This window comes from Adiantum capillus-veneris, chromosome 5 (assembly GCF_014529385.1).
Source record: "Adiantum capillus-veneris isolate H3 chromosome 5, ASM1452938v2, whole genome shotgun sequence".
Lineage (NCBI taxonomy): Eukaryota > Viridiplantae > Streptophyta > Polypodiopsida > Polypodiales > Pteridaceae > Adiantum > Adiantum capillus-veneris.
In genome coordinates this window covers 83,579,762-83,592,309 of record NC_140935.1, presented here as the reverse complement: position 1 = coordinate 83,592,309, position 12,548 = coordinate 83,579,762, and positions in this window count along the sequence as shown.

Here is a 12,548-nt window from a genome sequence, read left to right as displayed (position 1 = left end):
TGTCATGATGATTTTCCGATTACATGGCATGCCTGAGATGATTGTCTCCGACAAAGACCCCATATTTACGAGTTTGTTTTGGAAGGCAGTTTGGGAGAACATTGGCACGCAGTTGCAGTTCAAGAACGACAAAAAAAGGCAGCGGATCGCCATCCTTGCGACTTGAAATTGAAGGAGGATGATTGGGTGCTCTTACGTTTTGAGAAGGCACGCCTGATAAAGAAAAAAGGGAAAAGAGAGGCTTTTTCCAAAGCTTAGTATGCGATATACGGACCTTTCCAAATCACTGAAAAGATAAATGATGTCTCCTTCCGACTGAAACTGCCTGATACTTGGAGGATTCACAATGCATTTCATGTGAGTCTCTTGAAACCTTTAAAGGTGATGTGCCTGATGATGGGGAGCCTGATGAGCAACCCAAAGTGGAAGAAAACGAGGAGATCCTTGTTCCTGAACAGATTTTGGCACATAAGGATACGAAGAATAAAGGTAAAGTCCAAAGGCGGTTCTTGATTAAGTTCAAAGAACTATCCTGCATTTGATGCAAAGTGGATGGAGGAGGAGGACCTAGCAGATACTCCTCAGATGGTGAAACTTTACCTCGAGGTTTTTGGTTTAGCATAGTCTACTCCAAATGGAACCCAGAATTCAGCTTGGCCGGAGATCTGGTGCAGTGGGATGCACAAGAGGGGAGTTACTCCGCTCCTTTGTCAACAGATGCCTTGATTTTGATACTAAAGTCATTGATGTCTCTTTGAGCTTCAGGGATACTGAGAGCTGACAATATTTTTCTGGATGACTTTATGAAATGGAATTCCTAATTATGATACCGATTTGTTCTTTACTTCTTTTGAGTGTAGGAACTGATAGACGAAATGACAGCAGCATTTTGGTCTGATTGATCTCGAATAGACATGGTTGCAATAGGAGTTAGTCAATCGGACATCGATGAGGTCCCGATTGGATCTAGATGCGATTGCTAGCTACATTGCCGATAAATCATGGTCTAAGATCCGAATGAACGTTGAATGTCATGTGATGTCGTGTGATGTGACGGTCGATTGGTACATGTGCTAGATGTGTGTTCCTAGCACGTAGGTACTAACAGTGAGTGTCTGCTAAGACGGTTTATGGCTTCTGTCTGTTTTGCAGGCGTAATCGAGGGTGATGCTTTCAAGCGGGGGGTATGTCACAAAGTGATGACGTGTCTGTCTGAGAGCATGCGGAAAACCCTAGGCCTGATGCTGCAAAAACCCTAAATCTGCAAAACCTAATCCTAAAACCTACAAATCCTAAAATCTGGCAAAACCCCTAAAATAGCAAAAACACTAACCCTAACCCTAAAAGTGCAGCAACGATGATTTTTGAATTGATGACGTGGCAGAATTTCATGATTTGTAGCGTTTTTTTGAAAGTTTTTGGCTATGCAAATTGAGCTTTTGAGAGAGAGAGAGAATTGATTGCTTTATTTACAAAACTCTAGAGGGTTTCTGTGAGATAGAGAGAGAACAATTTGCTTTCGATTTGGAAGCTTTTGGGGCTCTGCTTTTGGGCATCCCTTGTAAACTTTAAATAAGTGGTGTAGGGCTCACTTTGTAGAGCATCTGAACGCAGAGTCTGAGAGTGAAACCCTAACCGCTCTCTTGTACTTTGATCATTGATTAATACATAAAGAAATACCGAAAGGGGCGCCAGTCTTTGGGGCCAATATCTCTAGGCGCGGAACTCCGCTGGGCCAATGCAAATCTATTGTGAACTGTGAATTGTTTTGAAGTGGTTATTTGGTGTTGTTGTGATTGATTCTTGACTTGGAGTGTCCAAAGTCTGTTACAGAGAGAGAAATTTCTTTGATTTTGTGAAGCTCCTCTTCACCGAAGTGAAGCCCTTCTTCACAGTAGGAAGTAGCTAGATGCCCTTTGCTTTGCTTTGAAACCTTCAAAGAATTCTTTGAGGACTTGTTCTTGAGCTTGAGGAGGCTATGGGTTGTGCAATGCCAAATTCGTAGGTAATGAATAAAGAACCCAATTCATGAAGACGTTGGGTAAGAGTAGCAACGTGGGAAACAAGCCTTAAGCTTTCAAATGGAGCCCCGTGGGAATCAAACCTTGAGTTGTTGAAAAAAAAGAGAATAATAATTGTATGCAGGCCGCTTGTGTCGTGTAGTTGATGACAAGGGAGTCTTAGAGAGGTGACGACGAGTTGGGTCCACCAGAGCAAAGCGATGTGATGCGCTACACGCTGCAATGAAGCTAGTGGGCGGTGGGCCTCGTCCATAAAGGACACGGGGTCAAGTCGAGGGATTGACGGCACAACTTTAATCCACCGTTGATTAAAGACCAACGAGAATAAAAAATTAGGGTTCCCAACCGAGCGTCGGGCTTTGAACCCCAGACCTCCCCCGCCACACTCCTCAGCTTTATCCAACCTGCCTATCGCGCACCACTCCAGGTAAAGCGATAGCTGCAATACATAAATCCTACCCCCCCCCCCCCCCCCCCCCCCCTGCTGCGAAGATCCGACGGCCTAAAAACCATGAGTTCGACCCCGTGTCACTTATACACGAGGGGCGGGGGGTGTCCTTGAATACTCTACGCAAGGTTTGACCAGCGAGGTTGAGGGCGGCCAAGAACCCTTTATTATTGTAAAAAACAAAAACAAGGGTGGTCACTGACTCCTCGTCACTGTCATCGACAATGCTTCTCCTTCTCAGCTTTCTTGTAGACGTTGCCTCCAGCAGTTCCTCTCGCTGTTGTGTACAGGCCTTCTCATCTACATCATGAAAGGAGAGGAGCAAATCCAAGAGCTCTGACTACTTGTCCGGCCCACTAAACTGCTGCCTCTCATTCGCCTACCGTTGCTTGCTATTGTCAACCTGGAGCAGAGCTTTTAAGAAGGCTGAGTTGCTTTTAGCCTTGCACTGCAGAGGTTTGTAGATTTCGCAAGCTATGAAATGTGGAAGGTTGCATATGGCGAAAGAATTAGCTATGCTGTGGAAGCACAATCAGCTCGTCACTGCTTTAACTCCAAGAACCTGTGCATCCGAGTTAACTTTGAAGGTTGTTTTAGGGTTAGCTCCCACATGTGAGACTCAAATCCGTGCTGATGCTTCCCTCTTCAGTTCTTCTAAAAAAGACACACTTCCTGATGGTGTTGCTTGCTCTTTTGCAATTCTTCAAGGAGACAACACTCCCTCGGGGTGATGCTTGATTGAAATCAATACAATGGAAAGCATTCACCTTCTATGACAGTATTGCCGAAAAAAAGGATATTAAGCCTTTTGAATGGCACCTTTCAAACGGCTAATGCATCAACCTTGCATTAAGCATTTTCCCACATTCCTAATGAGACACGATAGGGCGTATCATAGATAAACACAGAGAAGATAAGTAAATATGTGCCTTACATGGAACCTCTCTCGATGCACAATTTAAAAACTTTTCCACTAAGATATGAGAGTCCTAATCAACCCTAGCTAGCCTGCCTTTGCTCTGATACCACTTGATGGGAATGGGATCGTGCTAGTTAGGGTGGATGAAAGAGAAACACGTACACACGAGTGAGTGTGTGCTGGCTAGATTATCACTCAAGCGAATTAGGTTTCAAGATCAATTAACTTGGACTCATAAACACGATCTTGAGTTGTTACTAAGCCATCACAAGCTCACCATAAACAAGAGAGATGTGATGCAAAATAGACGTGTGTTTATTCATTCATGAAATGAGCTTTAAGTAGCTCTACAACTTTGCACCACTGCATGTGGGATAATTCCACCTTTCTCTCCTTGACTCATATTCCAAGACACAGATCACACTTTACATTGAATATTATCATTTGAAACCAAATTAAAATGAGAAAGAAAATAAAATAGAAACAATAAAATAACAAGATACATTGAAAAACAATACAAAAGAATAATGGAATGCCTTCATTAAAAAAATAGATTCAATAAGCATTAAAAATATGAAAACAGTTTAATAAAATGAATATTTGTGAAGTCCTAAATGAAAGGACTCTTTACAAATCAAAACTATAAAAAAAACCGATTCATTCACATCATGGATGTAGCTCTTATAAATACATTTTTTATTGCTTTGTTCTCTAATGAATGCAACTAAAAAAAATTTTAAAAACTCATATGAGCTAGAATTGCATTAACATCAAAAGGTTACAATCTGCCCTAGCATATCCTTTGCAGTGGAAGCTATTTAGATTCAAAAAACGAATGCAGCTTTGAGAAATAGAAGGACATGACGTCTTTTTCTTCAAGACTTTTAAGGCTTCTTGAGGGACACATACCTTACAATTAGAGATGAACAACCTTCAACCATATGGATACTTAGACCTTTAGCAAGCCAAAATAGAAGACTTATTTTCTTGAGTTAAAGAAGAGCCATCTATTAGTTGAGAACCCTCAAAGTTGCTAGTATATTCAAGAAAAAGAGATTTAGCTATAACTAGGGATTCAAAAGCTAACTAGAAGCTCTAAAAGAGGGATAAAGCCTTCTGTCATGTACCCAAAAAGTTGTAGATTAGCTTTAAGTCTATCATTTATTCAGTGTTAGTTTATTACTCTAGAAAGGGCCTAGACTTAGAGAGAGATTTTTTGTGTATAGGTATGAGATCACCCGAGGATTTGAATGCTACTCTCCACATAGCCGTAGCCTCTTATAGGCTCCCCCTAGTTGTGTTTAGACCAGGTTGTGGTCTCTAACCCTTGGCTCAGACATTACTCCCCCTTTGGAGAAGCGTTTTTGTCATCGAAACAAAAGTGGAAAAATTCTTCTTAAGAACACTAATGTTTTCCCAAGTGGCACCTTCCTTAGGTATGTCTTTCCACTTGACTGACGCACATGATGACAAGTACATAAATCATGAGAATCGAGAATGCACCTAGGTTCATGCGGCTAAGTTGGAGGTTTAATGAAATCAACCAAAATCTGTTGATCAATAACATTGTCATGCTTATGTAAGCATTTACATAAACGACTTCCATGAAATACCGGATGAATAAGAGAGTCGTAGATAATGAGAGTTAGTAGGCCATATCACCAACTCGCTTGAGTATCTTAAAGGGCTTCTTGCTACTGGTGTTCGTAGCATATCGTCTAACACTTGGTTGACTCGTTAAATTTGACCATCTGTTTCAGGATGATCTGTAATAGTTATATTGAGTTCTGTACCCAATCGTTTAAACACAGCCTTCGAAACTTAGATAAATATGGAGCCTTGATTGTGGATTTGGTTGGAATAAACTTGCAAAATCAATCAATCTACAACCACCCATGCCGAGTAATGACCTTGTATAGTGGTTGGTAAACCCACAAACAAATCCATAGAGATAATTTTTTATTTACCATTAGGAATCTCCAATGGATACAAAAGACCTCCTTCCTTCAAGCACTCTGCTTTATTTACTTGACATTTTTGGCAATGTAAGACATAGTCTTAAACACAGCGATGTAAACTTGACAAGTAAAATTGTTGTCTTACGATAGCATAAGTTTTCTTTATGCCTGGGTGCCCTGCACTTGGACTGTCATAACATTCATAAAGAATTTGGCACCGAATGTCTACGCTTATCAATACACACACTCTCCCCTTGTGGATTAGGTATCCATCATCTATGGAAAAATTCTTTCATCTCTGCAGTTCATACCTTGAAAGAGGAGAATTGGGTGCGGAGGTTGAAGACACACTACTAGCATTGGATCAAGAAGGATCCCTCATTTTCATGTGGCTCCACATTTTGGAGTATGCCTCATCATGCTCACATCTTCCCTTGAGAGATTCCAGAAACTCACTTTGAAGCTCGGTAATAATAAGAGAATTGATCTAAGACATGCCACTAAGAGTATCAACTACCACATTGTATCGTCCTTTACGATATCTGAAATGTGCATCATACTCATAAAGAATCTTAGCTCACATGGCCTTTTAATCCTTCAAATCTGTTTGTTGTGTAAACCATTTTATGCTTTTATGGTCAATTAAAATTTCAAAATAAGCTCCATACGGCCAGCATGTTTTCAAAGCAGACACTATTGTATAGAGTTCTTTTCCATAAGCAGAATAATTTTGCGATGTTGAATCAAACTTCTTGCTTTTGAATGCAATTGGCCTTCACTCATGTAGAAGGACAACTCCAACAACACGATTACTAGCATCCATTTCTAAAACGAATGGATTCAAAGGATTCACAATAGCTAAAATAGGAGCTATAGCTAGTCCTTAAGAGCATCAAAACTTTGTTGTTGAGCTTCGTACCACTGAAAGGTTTTTCCCTTGGCTTTTAGTTGGTCCATCGTCGGAACAAACTTCCGATAAAAACCTACAAATCCCGAGAAAATATGTAACTCTTCTAGGTTTGTAGGAGAAGGCCATCTCCGAATGGTATCCACTTTGGATTGATCCATGTGTAACCCATCAACTGAAATAACATGTCGCAACTAATTAAATTATTTTGTCTTAACAAGTCAAACACCTAACTTATACATTGTAAGCGCTCTTCGTCGGAGGCACTATACACTAGAATGTCATCGAGAAAGACGATAACAAACTTTCCCAAATACGGTTTCAAGACACGGTCCATAAGCATCATGAAAGTTGCAAGTGCGTTGGTTAACACAAAGGGCATAAGCAAAAACTCATAGAGTCCAAATCTTGTTCAGAATGCAGTTTTGGTTTTATTAGCAAGCCGAATGTATACTTGATGATATCCTAATTGCAACTCTATCTTTGTAAAGATATGACCATGGGTGAGTTTATCAAATAACTCATCCACTCTTAGCAATGTATTAGGAAGAGAATGGGGTCTAAGAGGGCATCTTTATTCGGTAATTTAAGGGAGTCAAACCTCTAGTACTAAGAAAGAAATCAAAAGGAAAGATTTTGAATTCAAACAGGTAAAACGGCTAGTTTATTTGAATTCAAATTTTCTCCACAAAATGAATTTTAAAATCTAGCGAGCAAAACCATACCATGTAACATATCTACGAAAAGAGCTCGTCATGAAGATTATAGAACTATAATCTTCGCTTAAATGGAAGATCATATGTAGGAGTTATGAAAGGCCGAAAATCATAGAATTGTCCACCTTCTTTTTTGAGGTGAAAAGTGCATCCTTTGACCAATCTTACACTTCTCTTACACACTTACCATTCTTGCACACATGGCGTACATCTATTTGTCAAAATGCTAATCACCTCCATAATCTCATGGCAAAAAAAGAGGCCCTCCTAGACCCCATCCTATTCCTAATGGGATACTTGTTCTTACTCATTAACCGCACTCAAACCGCGATAGTCTACACACATGCGCATACTATTGTCTTTTTTCTTTACCAAATAAGATTAGAGAGGCTCATGGTAAATAACTAGGCTGGATATACCCTCTGTTGAGATAGTCAGCAAGCTGACGTTCCACCTCATTACCCTTAGAATGGCTCATTCTATAAGTTTACTTACGGGCTTACTGCTTGCAACCATGCTGCACAGTCCGTGTCGACGGTAATCTTGGTGACAAATCATCTGGAAATACATCTTTGTATTCCATTAATATATTTTTTATTAGCAATATTTGCTTGTTGAAGAGAGAGAGTATTAGCCATAGATGGAAGCAAAGAGAGAGAAGCATGCGGTGTTGAGGAGTTGTCATTCAAATTATTATCAAGATTTGAAAGAAAATGACACATGGAGTAACACAAAAAGAGTTCTTCTATTTCATCTTGAGAAGAGAGCTTCATAATCTCGGCGTACAAATGAGTGGCGAGGAAGGCACATCGTTCTCTCCCAACTACAGTACATGTACATGCATGCCATTGGATCTGAACATCAAACTAATGTGCCCATAGCTACAAATTCTAAATTATGTAACCACTTCCACATCAGTCCGCTATATATTCATGACTTGAAATGTCAAGGATGTGTGATATCCTTGAATCTCTAGCAGTACATGTTTCACTTGAGAATCCCACACCTCCCTATCATGACCGTTCATCGTCGCTACCTTGTAATGGTGGTCTGAGACAGCTTGAGTCGTTTCACTAACTTATAGTTAATGAAATTGTGCAAAGCACCATCATCCATCAGTACCCGCATCTTGTGTGCTTGGATAGACCCATGCATACACACCAACTCATGCGGACCAAAGGTCGGGTGCCACATTAAGACCATTATACAACACTCGTGCACCACTTCGGGGTGTATTATCTCCACATTGGAGAAAGGAGAGGACTCAAGAGGTAACATTTGCACCATGTGTATTTCTTTCTCTTTACCTTGGACAATAAATTTCCCTTGGGAAAATCCTATTTACCGTGTCCCTCCCTAAACATGTAGAACATAAATTTTCCTTTTAAGCCTTCTCAAGTCTTCACTAGACCCCTTGGGTTTCTTAGACGTCTCAGATGTAGTTACTACAAAATTTCTTTTATTGTGCCCATGCTGTGTGCGTATATTTCCATGTGGAGTGCCAGGCATATGAGTGTTATGCAATGCTTTCTCATCGAGATTGTTGTGTATATGTGCTTGCACTATAGCTTCCTCAAGCATCTTGGGATCTTTGGTTTTGATATACTTCTTAAGCTTTGGTGTCAACCCATGGATAAATCCATGCACTTGCTCGAAGTCATCAAGATAGTGATAGTGCGAGATATGCTCCAATGGTGAATTATGTGGATGCATAGAGCACTTATCCCAAGCAGACAAATTTATGTCCTTTTCATTGGTAAGTAGAAATTTCTTCTAATCACATGTTGAAAGGATGTCCATGATTGTGGTATGATGTCATTTTCCTTGAGCAACATCCACCATTTCTAAGCCTTATCCGCTAGTGTCAGACTTGTTTGCAATGCCTTGGCTGCATTTGGAGTGCGTTCAGGATCGTGAGTCCCATTCCATTTTCTTAGGAATATATTCACAGTATCTTTGTTGTGTTCCCTTTCCTCTCCCTTAAAAATATGTGGCTTGGTATTCTTTAACAAGTCATTGAACTCTTTTTGAGAGAGAAGAGGCAACCTCTTCAGATTGGAGCCTTGCTCTTGTACACCAGGCATCTCCCACTAGGCATGGGGGATGCAAAAACCTGAGCCTACTTCTTAACGTGGCCCTTGGACAACTATTGCATGAATTGCATAAGCATATTAGACATTTTGGTGACATTCTCGCTCAACTTTGCAAAGTTAGACTCTAAAGCAGTCATGCGTGTTTGCAGTGCTTCAAACTCTTAACAGATCAGAACCCCCATAATAAAAAATAATAAGCCTTGCTAATTTCAATACCGCAAAGTCGCAGAGAATCGACGATGTCGTTGTTGAACTGGTAGGAAATGTCGTCCAATAGCTAACTTTTCCAATTCTCACACATCTTGCGGAAAAGACTATGTCTAGTCCGATTGCAAAAAACTAGAAAATTTTGTGATATTCACCGTCGTCTTGCTTGCAGTCGATTGGCCAGAAATTGCCGCTTGAATTCTTTCAATTTCTTGCAGTACTCAAATAGCATTTATAGAAATTGAGACTCGTAACCTGACCACTTGAATACGTGTATCCTTCTCGACATTTTTTATAACTTTTTGAAATCTCAAAAAAAAATTTATTTAGTGTTCACCTTTGGTAGCTCAGTAGTAGTGAAAGCTTTGCTTTTCTTTACCTTGTTAATAAAGCAAGAAGAAGGATGGGGGGTGGGGGGGCAACTGTTGGCACCCTTCCTTAAAATATTTTTGAATTGTTCTAAGTCAACTTGGGTGCTCACGTTGGCCTCCAAGAGAGAAGACGACAAAAAAACCAAGGATTGCAAAGCAATGGTGGCTTGAGCGCTGAAGAAGAATGGTTTGTCATAGGCCATGTGTTGCTCTATGGCGCTGGCATCTATGACATGAAAGAATCCCCAAGTTGCTGCAAATCCAACGAGGGAGAAGGTGCACAATTGGTGAAGGTCAACCCCTTCCCTTCCCCCCTTGTAAGCGGCATTGCATGAGCAAATTTTTGCCTACAATAGTCTTCATTTGCTAAGCCTTCATCCCTATGCCACCGTGAACGCATCTAAAAAAGGACCATGCCTTTCTTCCTCAAAATAGCTTATGTTGTGATATCCATATGAGACCACAAGAGGATGTGAATGCCACTCTCCACCCAGTTGTAGCCTCTTATGGGCTCCCCCTAGTCGCGTTCAGACTGGCTTGTGGCTTGTGGCCATTGGCCCTGACAATAAGAGGCTGCTATGACCTACTCTCACTTCTTTTGGACCAAGCATTACCCAACGGCCCTTCCCCCTCTTAGTTCCAGCTGCGTTTGACTGTTCTCCATGATTTTGACTCTTGTTACAATGTTGTTGATGACGTTCATTCAAGTAGTTCTTTAGGAGTAGTCTTTCCTTGACAAAAGATATCAAATTTAAACACAAAATCTAACAAGAGGAAGTGAATTTGGTAGTTCCTATTTCTTGAAATCAATCAAGTCAAAGGACTGTAATAAATGTGAATAGGAACTGTTGTTTAATGTCTTTGTCTAGTCCTCCTAAAACACCTCTCAACCTAAAAAGGAGTTATGGATAATGGGTGTGTATAGAGACCTAAGAGAAGAGGTACTACACAGCCAGTGTTCCGAACACCCACTCACTTAGGAGGACCTTGTGTTTTGATTGTGTGTGTGTTGCATTAAATATTACCCCAGCTCAAAGAAAACCTCATGCTATTGACCCTCCAAAGGATAATGCAGACACAATAGGACTAGCCACAGTCTTCTCAGAAAGGGCTCTTCCAGTTAGAGTATCAGAAACGGTTGGAAAAAACTACCAAAATAGCCAAACATGGCTCCACACATAGTACAATGGGTAGTGTTCGCAACTCAACATACATGAGTGACTGCACTCAAACATGCGCCAAGAACTACTACATGCAATAAAAGTGATCCTTACGGGGATATTTGCTCCTCAAAGAGCTCAATAGCGCTAGGTGTGCTCACACAAAAATGCATCTGTCAACGCATTTGACCGCAAAGAAATTGTTGTCAAAATGATTGCTAAACCGCTTGTGAAAGAACTCTATCTGGAAACTTGGAGAATCTGTGTGTAAACATGGTGAAAAGCCCCCTGTAACCTGTAACTTGCGTGTCGGTGTTGCTATGTGCCGATTTTCATTGACGGACGAAAATGCGTTTGTTGAATCGCCTCCAAAAGTGTTGTAGTCAAAAACTGTGCCGTAGAGCACGATCAGTGCGCTCGGTGCCGATGCTGGGTGTCACTCCTTAGGGTTAGCTTCATTAAAGACCTCCAAAGGTTAGTGTTAAAAATTCCTTTGACCTTAGTTAAGCTATGGCTGTGCTTGAGGTGGGAACTCGGTGAACTCGGTCCAAGCTTGAGATGCTTGTCGTGCTTGAGGTGCTTGTGGGAACACTACCAAAGCTCGAGGTGCTTTGTTGTGCTTGCTGACTAAGGTGCTTGTATTTCAAAAGTCAACAACCTCCCTACAAAGGAGGGGACGAGCCCTAAAGTTTCGAGGATAAGAGAACACACACACACACACACACACACACACACACACACACACACACACACACACACACACACACACACACACACACACACACACACACACACACACACACACACACACACACACACAGGCACACGCACACGCACACGCACACGCACACGCACACGCACACGCACACACACACACACACACACACACACACACACACACACACACACACACACACAAGGTAAGACCAAGCCTCAAGAGGCAGCACGGACATATGTCAAGCCCCCTACCCATGTCACCCTCAAGGTGTGCCTGAATCCTATTGGATGGACTTAAAAGGGGTCCAATGAGCATTTACATTAATTAAATAATTATCTAAGAAACTATCAAGCCTCTCTCCCTCAAAGGGAAAAGAAGGACACTTGTCCAAAACCTACCCTTGTTGCTTGATATGCCTCTTGCATGTGATTGACTAGGCCTAGAGGGCCCAATGAGCTTCAAGCATGAGCTACAAGAGGGGGTCGACCAAAGCAAGCAAGGGGTGTGCTTGGGGGGTATACTCCCTCACACACTCTCTCATTTTCTCTCATTCTTCACTTGGTAAAGTGCAAGAACTCCATCTCCTTCTCCAAGCTAGTAGAGAAGTTTAGAGCCCACACCAACACTCTTGGCTATGGAATGCAAATCCAACCAAGAGCCATGCTTCAATGCTTAAGCTTTCCATCTTCCTCACTATGCTATTATGTATGCTAGCAAGAAGAGTGATGATAAGTGATGAACTATTTCTTTCTCCTATGAATGTTTCTTCTTCCTCTTCCCTACCTTCATTCCCCATTATCTCTCTCCACCTTTGAAGGTGTTTGAGGCCTTGGGACTAAGGCTTGGGATAGTTAATGATTTTTGCAAATTCTATGTTATACTCGTGATGCATGAAGCTTTCCATCTTCATCACAAGGAACACAAAGATTGTATTGTACCAAGTCTCTCTTAATGGGAGAATCTATAGTACAAATGCCTATTGGAGGGGGGACCCCGGCTCCACATAAATCATGTCCTCAATTGTTGTCAA